The following is a 15,868-nucleotide window of genomic DNA, read 5'->3' as shown; positions in this document are numbered from 1 at the left end:
CCTCACAAGACCTCCTTCTCTCTAGTTCCCTGGTCTCCTCCTCCCATGCCCGCCTCCAGGACTTCTCCAGGGTGTCACCCATCCTCTGGAACTCCCTGCCCCAACCCATCAGATTATCACCTACTCTCCTCTCCTTTAGGCGCACCCTGAAAACCCATCTCTTCAGGGAAGCCTACCCCACCCCCTGCTAACTTGCCGACCTCCTCCACTCTTCCTACCACTCCATCCCCCACAGCTATCTCCTCCTGTGCCACCACCCCCTTCCTCCTAGATTGTAAGCTCGAAAGAGCAGGGCCCTTGATCCCCTCATGTTTTGCATTGTATTGGTATTGTTCTGTCACATGTTCTGTCTCCCTTTTGTAATGTACAGCGCTGAGCGAACTATTGGCGCTTTATAAATACTGTATAATAATAATAATAATAATATCAATAGGGGATACAAGTATCACCATTTATCACAGCATTTCAGGAGATATCACAATAAAGACGCTAGTAAATTACAGTTCTGGGGTATTGAAAAACATGTACACCATTGGAGGGGTGATAATCGAGTAAGGGAAATTAGCAAAAAGGAATCGAAATGGATTTATGAGATGGGTTGCCTGGCTCCTAATGGGTTAAATAAGGAGTTTGATCTCACATGTTTTATTACTAATAAATAAACTTTCAAAAAAGGATTAATTTATAGATAAGAGCCCTGAGAATGTTTTTAATTACACATCACTGATATTTTACAAAATTATTTTACAAAATAATCTTGTAATACAAGATATTTTTATTGTTAGATTTATGTGAATAAGTATATAAAGATGTTGGTAAATAATGATTTTTAGATAATTATTTTTAGATAACTTCTATATTAAATCAAACATTTATTGAGTATTGTAACAAGGGGATAATATACATATTAGTATATGAATATGGTAACAAGGGGTTAGTATATAGTATGAAAGAGTAAGAAAATAGATATAATAGGTGTAAACCAGAGGGGGGTTTTTTATGTGATCTTTTATGTATAGGTTATGTAATATTCATTATTTTTCATATAAAGGCTATTTTATGACACATTATATACTTTTAAATATGAGGCATATTAAAGTTTTATCATTTTAATGTTAGGTATACAAAGTAGATTAAGAGGCACAAATCTGCTGGATTATATATTATATATGGATACCGAGTTAGATAGAGTATGGCATGCAGCTGATCCGAGTAGCAACGTCTGACAGACAGAAAATTAACATACACCTGGGATAACACTGTGTCAATTTAACATAGGAAAAATCAGTTAGAAAATGGCCGCGCACATGCGGTCTTCAACAAAATGGCGGCCGCTATGCATATATACCAACACAAGGTAGTTGTGATGTCCAATCAAATTCCCCCTGATGAAGTCACGTGACCCTGTGACGCAACGCATAGGGGAGGGGCTCTGACGTCACGACGTTGTATCGGAGAGGCTCGGCGATTCTAGCAGAGGCAGACAGAGAGGCAGAGGGAATCACTAGCTCTGCATATCCGCTTAAGATAAGTGCCTCAAATGCTTGTATCACCGCATCTGGTAGCAATAAATACGCTTATTTAAAAGGATAAGGCACCATGGTCTTTTTTTCTCCATCTGATCTATATACTCAACATTGAGGAAAGGTGGATATGAGAAGGAGGTGTCCCCAGGAGGGGAAATAGGAGATACTGATACCCCTTTCAAAAGTCTATCTATGAGTGGCCACGTGGATGAATTGAGAGGAGATTATAGGAGGAGGATCTGAGCAGGTCTGCACATCCATCTGGAATACTGCATAAAGGAGCACTATCCCACCAGTCCTGGAAGGACTAAAAGTCTATTTGCCTAAATTTATTTGGGCAAATATTAAGGTGAGCGCATATTGAGACTACACGGCACCTGGAAAGAGGGATTAAGGAGTTCACCTGCACATTGCACATTTGCACAAAGATATCTAAGACTGTTCATTTTTATATGTGGAATTACTCCCCAAAATACATTCTTCTACTTCTCCTGAGTATGGGGGGACCACATGTGAGAGATGTTTTGGCAGTCTAGCCAAGTACAGGACCGCAAAATCCAATAAGCACCTTCAGGTTTTTAAAGGGCTTTATTTCCTTATTACACTTCCTGACTACCTATCACAGTTTCGGAGGCCCTGAAATGCCAGGATAGCACCTAACCCCCCCAAATGACCCCTTTTTGGAAAGTAGACACCCCAACGAATTTGATAAGAAGCATGGTAAGTATTTTGCAGATCTCATTTGTTGACAAAAAACTCGCCATGCCTCTTATGAAATACGTCGGACTATCTACTTTGCAAAAAGGGGTCATTTGGAGGATATCTGTACTGTTCTGACATTCTTGGACCTCAAGAAATTAGACTGGCTGTCAGTACTTCAGGATTGATCAATATTCAGATATATACCAAAGTTTGTGAACTCTATAACTTTCTACAAACTAAATACATCCTAATTTGGGTTATTTTCACCAAAGACGTAGCAGAATACATCTTGGCCTAAATTTATGAAGAACAATTATTTATCTGCAAACTTTTATAAACAGAAACAAAGAAAAACGTGGATTTTTTTCAAAATGTTCGGTCTTTTTTTTGTTAATTTAGCAAAAAATAAAAACCCCAGTGTTGATTAAATACCACCAAAAGAAAGCTCTAGTTGTGTGAAGAAAATAATAAAATTTTAGTTTGGGTACAGTGTTGTATGACCGGAAATGTCATTCAAAGTGTGAGAGCACTGAAACCTCAAAAATGGCCTGGGCAGGAAGGGGGTAAAAGTGCCCGGTATGGAAGCGGTTAAATATACGCCCTACTCCATATCCTAAAAAACCAAGAGTGGTGAATCGTGATAATTTCCTAAATTCCCCTGCTTTCAGGCTCTCCACCAGGTCATCTGCAGATGCCACTTTTGAAAGAAGTGATCTCACAGGGTCAGAGTATTGGACATCTCGCCAGGCCGTCAAGTGTTGCAATTGAGCTGCGATATAATATAAGAGAGGATTAGGAACTACTAGGCCACCCAACTCTCTGGACTCCTGTAGGGTCTCCAATGTAATATGTGGAGATTGCTTTTGCCAGATCAGAGAGCGAAATACGGTGTCAAATTTCTTGAAAACTCCCAGGACAATCCAGACAGGGGCATTGTGTAGGAGAGAGTAGTTGCAGGGCCCAGATCATTTTAATCAAATTACACCTTCCCACGTGGGAGTAAGTTCAATGTGATGTAATTAAACAGATTAGGATGAATAACAATCCCTAGATATTTAAAGGAACTTACTTGTGCAATTTGTGCTGCGATCGGAGGAGTTGTACAAGAGGGAGCATCTAAAAGGGAGAAGAGTAGATTTGTCCCAATTGATAGAGAAACTGGAAAAGGATCCAAAAGCAGAAATCAAGGTCATTAAAAATGTACCATTGAGGATGAGGTATCCTCTAAGAACAGGAGGGTGTCGTTCGCATACGCCACTTTCTCCACCAAATCTCCCTTACAAAATCCTATAATCTCGGGATCTGTTCTAATGGCTGTAGCCAGGGGTTCTATAGCGAACGCGAATAACAGTAGTGCCAATGGGCAGCCCTGTCGCGTCCCTCTACCAAAAGCGAATGATGGGGAAAATGCATTAACACAAATAAATTATTCGGGCAGTAATTATTACTGTCCGAATACGGGCAGTGGGGGCAAGATAAAATAGTTTGATCCATGATATAAATGTATCCCCTAGATTAAATTTAGAATGTATAGACCAAAGATAATTCCATTCAATGCTGTTGAATGCTTTGAACTGTCTAACGATAAAATCGCCCGGTCCCCCATATTATACCTTAGAGATAATTTTAAGATGAGAAGTTAAGGAAATAGAGCGGTATGATTCCACTAGTGTTGGATCCTTCCCTGGCTTTAAGAGTACTACTATAATAGCTTCATACATCGAGGGGGTTAGAGATTTCTGTTGCAATACTATTTGGATTAGTGTCAGTAATTCTGGCAACAATAAGTCACCAAAGGTTTTATAAATTTCCATTGGAAGCCCATCACTACCCGGGTTCTTATTGTTAGGGTAGGAAGCTACGGCTGTTTGTAATTCCTCCAAAATTAGTAGAGCACTTAACATTTTCCTATTCGAGTCCTTAAGCTGAGGCAGAGTAACCCAATCCAGAACCGCCTGTAGAGTAGATTGCACGTAGGAAACCTTAGAGGAGTAGAGAGATTCATAGACAGATCTAAAGCCCTCCAATATAGAGGGGGTTTCCGTGGCCACTTGTGTTACAGATAGCCTTAAAGAGGATATGTATGAGGATATATATGAGGATGTTTGCTGTGCCCTAGCAATAACTGACAGCATATGTCCCTTCTTTTCCCCCTGCTAAAAAAAAAGCCTGAGAGGTTTAGAACCGCTCATTGTCCGCATGCTCAAGTTGCACAGCCCGCAGGAACTGCTGGGACTACACCCACTCCCGCTCTGTATCAGGGTTAGGATTATTAACATAAACTTGTTCTGCTCTAGCAACAGATCTCTCAGCATCAACCTCCCACTGCTTGGAATTATTCTTAATACTGGAAATTTCTTTAATACACAACCCCATAATAAAAGCTTTCAAAGTCCCACAATCACTGGAGATGCGGAGTGTCCGCTATCAAGTAGAAAGCTTCTCAACTGATTACATAAACTGTCCATATCAGTAAAAAGGGTAATCCAGAAGGGATTGAGCTTCCATAATGTGTTGATACATTTGACCTGTTTAGAGACATTGCGAGGAGCAAGGGGGAGTGGTCTGAAAGCCCTCTGGCTAAATAAGATACCAGCGTAGTAAATGTCAGACTTTTTAAAGCCCGATGCAAAATCCATACAGGTGAGGGAAGAATGGGAGCTAGAGTGGCAAGAGAACAGGGCCTCCAGTGGGTAGAAAATACGCCACAAGTCCTGCAAGCCAAGTTCCTTAATATGTCGTGAAAAGGGAGTGGGTTGCCTAAGGCCTTGGGGAGAGTATTGTTTACATAAATTCAGGGAGGTATCTAGCATGGTATTAAAGTCCCCTACAACTAGAATTGGTGTTTGCAGGAATGCAACTATAAACCGAAACAGATATTTCACAATCTCCACAGAGAATGGCGAAGGGATATAAACATTAGCAAGAACACACAGCTGAGAATTACAATTACAATGTAAAAAAAGAGAACGTCCCAGTGAATCAATTTGTGAGGAGAGAACCGTAAAAGGTACCCTTTAGCCACCATCACGCTCACACCCCTAGAGTATTGAGTGTGTGTAGCATGAAGCTGAAGAGGAAACTTGGATCTTCACAGATAATGGAGAGTATCTACCGTCAGATGAGTCTCTTGAAGACATACAATTGAAGGGGAATGATGACAGATGAATATGAAAACTGCAGTCCTATTTTTCGGATCATGCAACCCTCGGACATTCCAGGAAGAGGATCCCTTTGTATACTCATGATATGCCAACAAAAAAAAGCCATTCAGGAAAAAAAAAATAGTGGGTAGGGGCTGGTGTTCCAATCACGAATATTCTAGGAGGTATTGCTTACAAATCTTCTCCAATGAAGACCCCCTCCAAAATGGCCTATAGTCCTCTTGGTGAGACATTGAGAAGGAGGTAATATTGACCTGTCACAAAGACAATACGGCAAGCAGAGAAAAACAAAAAAACGGAAGACCAAAGAAAACAAGGGGCCAAACCAAAATTTAAATATGCCCCGTGGGGTTACATGGGGGGGGGGGGGGGGACAGACAAAAGGGCTAAAGCCAACTGTCTAAATGGACCATGTGAGTAAGTCTTTGTATGGTAAGATAGCTCACCTTTACTCGACTCACTTTCTTAACTCAGGGGACATTGTAAAAAAAGATAAGGAGGCCTCCGGTCAGCATCCCGATCAAGCAGGAGATTGCCGTAGACGTCGTCCAATACAATTTAGCCAGAGAGCAGCAACATTTGGTGAATCAAATTGTATGGATCCGTCGGTCAGCACTCCAAGCTTGGCAGGATAGAGCATGGAATAGGACACTTGGATTGCTCGCAGGTGGTTTTTTAACTTCCACAAATCTAGCACGTTAACGCTGGACTTCAGCAAAGAAGTGTGGAAAGATAGATATTCTCCCACCATGGATTTACAGGTGTGGTTGTTGCTGAGCAAGTCTAAGGATAATGTCTCCTTTATAGTGTAGAAGCTTCAGCAGAAAGGGTCTGTCTGGCCCCCCTAGTGGCAAGGGACGAGATTGCACCCTATGAGCTCTTTCCACAGAAAAGAAAGGAGTAAGATTATCTTTACCGAATGTAGTTAAAATCCAATTCTCAAATTCTACAGGATGTTTACCCTCACCACCTTCTCCGGTAAACCGACCAGATGGAGATTTCGGCGGAGAAAATTCTCCACGTCTTCGATTCTGGCAGAGTGCTCTGAAGTCTTGACAGTATTAGAGTGCACAGCCTGTTGGAGGAGAGGAAAATCATCCTCAGTGGTGCTTATTCTACCCTCCAGAGTGGTGGACCTTTCTCTGATTTTCTGCATGTCATGGTGGATAAACAGGAGATCTTCTTTCATACTCTTAAATCCCACCGTGAGCTGGGTTAGGGAAGTGCCATATGTATGTACTACCATCAGAATTTCCTTGAGAGATGGCTCTGGGGAGTTTGAGTTGTCTGCCTGACTGGTATTAGAGAGTGGGGACCGACTTGTACTCACGGTTTCAGGAGCAGGGGAGGATGAAGCCGAGGCTATTGGGCTCCCTGCCAGTGGAGAGACCCCCACAACAGTTTGCTTCCCCACATCATTCTGCTGGGTAGGTACCGGAGACCGCTTCTTGGTGGCTGTGTGGGCAAATCTGCCCAGTTTAGCTGCTAAGTCTTTCTGGCGGTCTTTAGAAGGCCGTTGAGGGAGTGTATCCTGCCGTGTTGAGAAGGCCGCGCGGCCAAGACTCCCTCCTCCTTTCAGTTTGTCATGGCTGCCACTCTGAGGTCGCAGCGGTAACAGGATGTGGCTGTGAACAAGGTCAACCGTAGTCCTGGTAAGTATAGGGAGAAGAAAGGTCTCCTATCAGGATAACGATCGGGATTCTGGTGGAGCTGCGTGGAAACACTACCGCTCACATGGACGGCCAAGCCACGAATCCCCGAAACAGGTCAAACTAGTTCCACCGGTGTGTGTGTATTTATGTCACTACCATTTCCCATATTCCTGTTCAGTAAGATGCCCGTCTAAAAGATTTTTGAAATTAGCACTTCTCACTGAAACCCCCGATTGTGGAAAGGAGTTCCACATCCTTACAGCGCTAACCATAAAAAACCTCTTATGCAGTTTAAGCTTAATCCGCTGTTCTTCCAACTTCCTTGAGTGGCCATGCTGCATTTTGAGTTGACCGGAGACTAAATAGTTTCCTCCCAATGTTGGAATCACTATTAAGATATTTTTATGTTGCTATAATTTCCCTTAAGTGTCTTTTCTCCAGGGAGAATAGGTTTATTGTTTGTAATCATCCTTTATAATGGAGGTCCACCTAGTCCCATATTAGTTTTGTTGCTCTTCTCTGGACTCTCTCCAGTTCCAACACATCCCTCCTGAGGAATGCACAGCAGAGATAGTAAGCAGGTCTCCTTAGTAAAACAGCACATAGTACACAATAAAAAACACTCCCTAACACACAGTTAACCCTTTGATCCCCCAGATGTTAACCCCTTCCTGTCCAGTGTGATTAGTACAGTGTCAGTGCTTTTTATTAGCACTGATCACTGTATTAGTGTCACTGTCAGTTCCCAGTGTGTCAGAATGCCCACCGCAGTCCCACTACAAGATGCTGATGGTTGCCATTATGAGTATTAAAAAAAAATAAAAAAATTCCAGTATATACACACCATTTGCAGATGCTATAACTCACGTAAACCAATATACACTTACTGGGTTAATTTTTTTTGTTTGTTTTTTAAAGCAAATGCATGTAGCTGAACACATTTTGGCCTAAATTTATGAAGAATTTTTTTTTTTTATTGGATAGGTTTTATAGCAAAAAGTCAAAATTTATTTTTCAAAATTCTAAGTCATTTTTAGTTTATACTGCAAAAAAATAGCGCAGAGGTGATCAAATACAACTGAATGAAAGATCTATTTGTGTGGGAAAAAAAATTACAAATTAATTTCTGTACATCATTGCATGACCATGCAATTGCCAGGTAAAGTAACGCAGCACCATACTGGACTGGTCAGGAAGGGGGGTAAATCTTCTGGAGGGCAAGTGGTTAAATAAAAAATCCTGTTTTGTTAATCATACATCACATGCTATGAGGGACACGCAAAAGAATAAGTCCCAACATTAACAATCTTCCTAACATAAGAAACAACTGACAAGACCCTTACAGGATCACTTGTAGGACTTTCCAACTAATGCTGACATCTACCGCAGCCTAAACATCCGTCTAGTAGAAAATATATTTAGCTAAAGTATAACCAAACGTGATAACCCCTCCCAAACTGATCATTTTTTTTGGTTCTATGCTGCTCTGATTTACTTGGTGAAATAAAGGTGGATTACAGCCTTTAGAGTGCAGCAGTCCAGACCTCCTTTCTTCAGTTATATGTACAGGCTTGCAACTGGGCTGGTACGTGAGTGGAGTGTATGAGGTATGATAAAAAGAGGACCAACATGGAGCAGTGTTCCTTTGTTAAGTCTATACTACAGCTGTAATATCTTGTTGCGATAGTAGTACCAAATTCCTAAATCTTCCCCCACTTCATAAAAGTCTTTTTACCCGAGTTTGAGTCACTGACTACTGCAGGACTATGTACACATGATGTCATTGAGGATAGGTCAGGCGTCATACTGCACAAAATGGGTGCACCCATCTGGAGTGGTGAATGTGGGAACACAGACATGAGGTGGATAAAATAGAGTGTTCTGCAACGACTGAGAATCATGAAGCCAGCAAGACCTTAGTCTTGGGCGTCAACAGACAAACTGTCCACATTACCAGCAATAAAGGAATGGAATCGGGGACCCCGAGAAGTGCAGATCTGGTAAGACCCATGAAAAGTGGGTTTGAGAACCAAGCCCACCAGAGCCAATTCGGCACACAGACAATCACTGGATTGCCTTTCATCTCTATCCTATCGATCTTGAGGAGGGTGGAAATGCATAAATTAGGTTGAAGTGAATCCACAGAGTGACAAAGGCATCTACTCTGAGGACCAGAAAGCGTCCGGTGACATAATTTCCTGCAATTGAACCACATGCAGGGGATCGGAAGCGGCGTTGAGCTGTAACCGCTGCACATACGAAGTGCCGGTTAGCGGACGCATAAACATGCCACCAATGGATTGTGAGATGTGTCCCCCATAGCCACTTGAACACTGATGATGATTTCAACAGAGGTTGCTTTTCTCCACTTTTGGGATCGTTTGAGTGGCTGTGCGGTGCATTTTTCCGTGAGGGGGGATACCACCGTTGACGGTTGACAGTTCCTGGATTAGTGCGCAAGGCCCCCATGGAATGCTGATCTGTTTGGGAGTTAAGCACCTTGGAAGTGCGGTGCGTTGGCCCCTAGGGGTCGCAGCGTGGAGATGAGGAGGCAATTTAGCCGGTGGTGGATCTCTTGTCAAGTTGATCACTTTCACGATCACCCATCGAGTTTATTTGGGAAGTTAAATATTGGACTTTACACATACAGTGAAGGAAAAAAGTATTCGATCCCTGTTTTTGAATGTTTGCCCACTCACAAAGAAATGATCAGTCTAAAAATCGAATGGTAGGTGTATTGTAACACAGACAGAATAGCAACAAAAAATTCAAAAGAAATGTACCGCATGTCTAACAAATTATGCACTGATTTGCATGTTCATGAGGGAAATAATTATTTGATCTTCACAAAACCTGACTTAGTACTTGGTGGCAAGGTTTGCATACATCTCGGGAGGAATTTTGTCCCACTCCTCTTGGCAGATCCTCTCCAAGTCTTTAAGGTTTGGTGGCTGACGTTTGGCAACTCGAACTTTCAGTTCCCTCCACAGACTTTCAATGGGATTAAGGTCTGGAGGCTAGGCCACTCCAGTACATTTTGGCCTAAACTTATGATAAAATTTTAGTTTTTTTGGATATTTTTTATGACCAAAATGAGAAAATATTGTTTTTTTCAAAAAAACTTTTTCATCATTAAAAACATTTTTTTGTTTATAGTGCCAAAAAGAAAGTGCACAGGTGATCAAATACCAACAAAAGAAAGCTCTATTTGTGTGAAAAAAAGGACATAAATTTCATTTATGTACCGTATTGCATGACCGCGCAATTGTCTGTTAAACTAGTGCAGGGCTGTTTAGCAAAACAATGGCGTAAATTGCAGTATCTATACCATAGTTTGTAGACGCTATAAAGTTCACACAAAGCAATCAATATACACTTATTAGGATTTATTTTTTACCAAAAACATTTAGCAGAAAACATTTTGGCCTAAATTTATAAACAACTTTGAGTTTACTATATATTTTTTATAGCCAAAAGTAAAAAATACTGTTTTTCTTCAAAATTTTCGGTCTTTTTTTGTTTATAGCGTGAAAAATACAAAGCGCACGGGTGATCAAATACCACCGAAAGAAAGCTCTATTTCTGTGAAAAAAACGTAAATATCGTTTGGCTACAGCATTGCATGACTGCGCAATTATCAGTTGAATTAGTGCAGCGCCTAGTAGCAAAAAGAGGCCTGGTCATTAAGGGGGTAAATCTTCTGGAGGGCAAGTGCTTAAAACAAATTTAGCAGTTTCATGTTTTGTTGATTTAATATATTCTAATGTTTACACATTTTTTTTTTTGGGAGGGGGGTTGCCTAGGGCGCAAAGTAGTCTCAACTCTCACAGCATGGATCCAAGGGTCCAAAAGCTATTCGTAGGGAAAACTCATGCCAGGTCTGTGTCCACAAGTCCCAGATATTTTAGTTGTGCGATGTTTCCAGGGTTGACTTCTTAGGACTCAAAATCCAGACAAAGTCCTGCAGGACTTGCACAAACTGCTGCACACTGCCTCTGAAGTAGAAAGTATTGAACATGTTCAAGCACATGGGACAAGAGATACCCTTCAGTACAAGGATTGAGTGTTTTATAAGATTCTAGCATTAATAAATTAGTCCCTGAAGGTTCTGGCAGTGGCTGTGTCTTATAGAACACCTTTCTGAGAGTACTCTCTCTTTAGATGGTCACATAGTTGTCCTCAGAGTTTTTGTTCACCTTGGTAGAGTCCACTTCCTCAGACCCTGCCTCCTCAACATTCAACCCAAGAAAGGGTAGTAAGGAAATGTCACAAGGTTGTTCCTGAGAAGACAGAGACCTATTCATCTTTTGGTCACCTCTGCAAATTCATAGGGATATCTGTAAACTGCTCCAACACCATGCAGCTGGACACAAGATCCCCGAGGATGAAGATATTGAAGTAGTCAGAAACCTGATGTCTGAGAGAAAGAGCTAGTTTGCTACCCCATAAATACATTTGGGGATAGGAGACTGTCTCCTGAAATAATTGAGACTAGTCCATCTGGTCCAGATCCCCTTAGTGCCAGATCCACAATCCTAGCCAGGAGACATTGAGAGGGGGCAACACAGTATGGATACTATCACAAAAAAGATGGTTAGTGGATCTAAAAAAAAAAAAATGCAGATTTAGAAACCAAAACAGGTTAAATGTGGATTTTGACCTGAACTGATTTTTATAAAAAAAAAAAGAAAGAAAACCGTCCCAATGGATGGTAAAAGGAGGAACATAGCAGTTAAAAAGCACAGACTACTTGTTTTCTGAGGAAAGACACAGGAGGTGTCTGAAGCGCATCAAATACCCATGCTTTTTTTCTTAAGTTTTGAAAGTTGTACACAATAGTACTTGTGCTTACGATTTTTATGATAGGTCTAAAACAGACTAGGTGCTTTTAGCTAGTTTTCATGGTATTTTTACGTGGGTGTTTTATTGAGCTCTCTGGATGACTTCTGAAACCATATCACTGTAAAATGATCTGGGAACAAATGTGGGTTATGACGGGACATTGTGGTACCTAGCAGTAGTGAATCTGCAAAGATAAAGTCTATATCCATATACATAGGACAAAATTCATTTTTTACTTTACTGGCACTGAAAAGGAACACAGACATACAGTTAGGTCCATATATATTTGGACACAGGCACAATGTTAGTTTGTTTCAGGTATTTACCAAAACATAATCAAGCTATAGTTATATAATGGATATGGGCTGAAAGTGCACACTCTCCAGTTTAATTTGAGGGTATGTACATCCAAATTGGAGGAAGGGTTTAGGAATTACCGCCCTTAAGAGTAGCCATCCCCCCATTTTCCAAGGGACCAAAAGTAATTGGACAATTCATATAATCATAAATAAAATTTTAATTTTCAATATTTTGTTGAGAATTCTTTACTGGCAATGACTGCCAGATGTCTGGAACCCATGGACATTACCAAAGACTGGGTTTCCCCCTTTCTGATACTTTGCCAGGCTCTAACTGCAGCTGTCTTCAGTTCTTTGTTTGTGGGTCTTTCTGCCTTACGTTTTGCCTTCAGAAAGTGAAATGCATGCTCAATTGGGTTGAGATCAGGTGATTGACTCAGCCATTGCAGAATATTCCACTTCTTTTCCTTCAAAAGCTGCTGGGTTGCTTTTGCAGTATGTTTTGGATCATTGTCCATCTGTACTGTGAAGTACCGTCCAATCAACTGTGCTGCATTTGGCTGAATCTGGGCTGGCAGTATCTCTCTAAACACTGCAGAATTCATCCAGCTGCTTCAGACTTCTGTTACATCATCAATAAACACCAATGACCCAGTGCCACTGGAAACCATGCATGCCCATGCCATCACACTGCCACCACCTTGTTTTACAGATGACGTTGTGTGCTTCGGATCATAAGCTGTTCCAAGCCTTCTCCACACTTTTTTCTTCCAGTCATTCTGCTACAGATTAATCTTAGTTCATCCATCCAAAGAATGCTTTTCCAGAACTGGTCTGGCTTTTTTAGATGTTTTGGCAAAGTATAATCTGGCTTTTCTATTCTTCAGGCTTATGAATAGCTTGCACCTTGTGGTGAACCCTCTGTATTTGCTCTTGTGAAGTCTTCTCTCGATTGTAGACTTTGACAATGATACGCCCACCTCCTGGAGAATGTCCTTCACTTGTCTGGATGTTGTGAATGGGTTTTTCTTTACCATAGAGAGGACCCTGCGAACATCCACCACTGTTGTCTTCCATAGACATCTGTGCCTTTTTATGTTCCTGAGCACACTAGTGCATTCTTCTTTCCTCAGAATGTACCAAACTGTTAATTTGGCCACTCCTAATGTTGCTGCTATCTCTCTGATGGATATGTTTAGTTTTTGAAGCCTTACAATGGCCTGTTTCACTTGCGTGGACAGCTCCTTTGAATGCATTTTGTAGGCTCACAGCAATAGATTCCAAATACCACACTTAGAATCAACTCCAAACCTTTTACCTGCTTAATTGATGAAGAAATAACAAAGGAGTAGCCCACACCTGGCCATGAAACCGCTTTTGATTCAACTGTTCAATTACTTTTAGTCCCTTGAAAAAGGGGGGATGGCTAATGTTAAGAGCTGTAATTCCTAAACTCTTCCTCCAATTTGGATGTACATACCCTCAAATTAAACCTGAGTGTGTGCACTTTCAGCCCATATCCAATATATAACTATAGCTTGAATATGTTTTGGTAAATACCTAAACAAATCTAAAATTGTGCGTGTGTCCAAATATATATGGACCTAACTGTATATATGAAGAAAAAAAGGAAATATATAGAAAAGAGATACACGGTATACACAGAATACTCAAGACATGCTGGTAGGTTAATTGGACCCTGTGTAAATTGGCCTTAGTATGTGTATGTATGAATGTAAGTTAATGACCTTAGATTGTATGCCCCTTGAGGGTTAGGGACTGATGTGAATGTACAATATATATGTAACATAACAAGGGTGGTCCCCCTTTGGGTGGGCACTGGAGCACATAGGCTACCCTTCTATGGGATCCAGGGCCGACCCAAAGGGGACCACCCGTATTATGCATATATGCTCAACCAAGGTGCTGCCTAGCTTATAATTGAGGATACAACATCCAGGTTTTCCAATTTTGAGTACAGATATATATATATTCTATGTATAATGTGTATATATTTTCTACATATTTTCTTTTTTTGTTTTTTCATAGTAACCCCTGCTGAATTCTCATGTGTCCTCAGGAAGCAAAATAAGAGAAACGTGTTGACTCACGAGGACTCAACCACTATTTATTGCTTCGTACATTGCATAGAAAAATTTTGGAATACATAAACATACTAGCTCCTTGTGTTAGAGTCAGCATTTGGAAATACTTAGAATAGGGTTGAGCAACCTTGAATATATATATATATATATATATACAGTATATATATATATATATATACACACACACACATATATATTAATCAAAAAAATTTTTTATTTATGTGTGTGTTCCTTTTCAGAGCCAGCACTCTCCAACATAATGTTTGTCCAATGTATATTTGATAATAATGGATGTGTGGCATGTGAGTGGTTTATAACTCTTAGTCAAGTTTATACCCAGTGTGGCAGGTTGATATGTTAATTAAAAAAACATCCTGTGAGTGTATTTCTGAAGACGTGTTTTTTTTGTAATCTTTTTAATTACACAAAGAGAAGCACATTTTTTTTCTTTGAATTCTGAACCTAGAGCCCCTGGAGGAGTGTTGTGAGTATCCAGATATAGAGAAGCAGATATAAAAAATGAAGATCTGGAGAGGAAAAAGGTGGATGGAACTGCAATAAAGTATAACCTGCACTGCACCTGCACAAATGTGAAAAAAAAAACATCCTGGGCATGCATTTCTAAATAAGGTTTGATGTTTTTATATAATAATTGAGAATTGAGAAGCGACTTTTTTTCCCTTTTCTTTTGAACTTAGCCAGGAGGAGTACTGGTAATTCCAAAAAGAAACAAAAACACATCTGAACAAGAAAGGATGTTATTTACTTACACTGAGGGACAACCTGAAAGGAATTGAAAGATACTGAGAGAATTTGCATATTACAGTTGGAAACTCACGAGGATAAAAATCTGAATGAACAGTGCATACAAGTAAAGCATAAGAGCGCGGTGCACCAATTGCAGAGATCCCTAGGGGTGTGTGAAGTGGTGTGGCCTTATGTGGACTGACAGGAAACACATGAGAGATATAAACAAGGAAGCCTCCAGTAAACCATCACAAATACAAAGTACAACTATCTTTTAGGGGAATTGAATCGGTCAGTGACGGTTTTGTACTAAAGTCACAGCTAACATAGCTGAAGAGCAGAATTCTAGAGAGGATTTCTAACACTGCATTCTCTGCCTGTATGGTAGTCACTTTCTCAAGGCAGGACACAGCTGGATCAAAAATGTGGGTAGACCACTTTTGTACCAAGGTTTAGCATGGTAAAACACATTCAGTAGTTTTTTTAATCCTTACTAAAAGCTTCAAGTGGAGCTTCTTGTCTCTCCCATCCAGTGTGCTCAAAGGATCATTTCTGTAACATGTTCTTTCTATTCTACTCAGTCTTCCTTTTCTACTTTTTCTCACTTCAAAGCTTAGACATTTCTTTTTCTACCTCTCCTTTTTTTCAGTATATCCCTTTATTGCTCTCCCATCTTTCCTTTATATATTTATATAAATTCAGTATTGTGTATATGGTAATGTTAACGGATGTACATCAGTAAGTCTTATTACAATACTGGAACAAACTGAAATCCCTATATTGGACCTGTATATGATGATTTTATCATCTTGTTTACTTACTGCTATATCA

The 15,868-nt window shown here is 40.4% G+C and overlaps 1 protein-coding gene across 1 annotated transcript in view; it reads right to left on the bottom strand.

Annotated features, from left to right (window-relative positions):
* LOC149446015 (eukaryotic peptide chain release factor GTP-binding subunit ERF3A) overlaps positions 1-15,868 on the bottom strand; it is a gene marked incomplete at its 3' end in the record, with an annotated part of 318,744 nt that overhangs the window by 35,117 nt on the left and 267,759 nt on the right. The window lies entirely within an intron of this gene.

The sequence above is a fragment of the Staurois parvus genome, unplaced genomic scaffold (assembly GCF_062004578.1).
Source record: "Staurois parvus isolate SC_StPar_1 unplaced genomic scaffold, SC_StPar_1.0 ptg000702l, whole genome shotgun sequence".
Classification (NCBI taxonomy): domain Eukaryota; kingdom Metazoa; phylum Chordata; class Amphibia; order Anura; family Ranidae; genus Staurois; species Staurois parvus.
The sequence above is the reverse complement of the archived record's forward strand: the minus strand, read 5'-3'. Positions and strand labels throughout refer to the sequence as shown.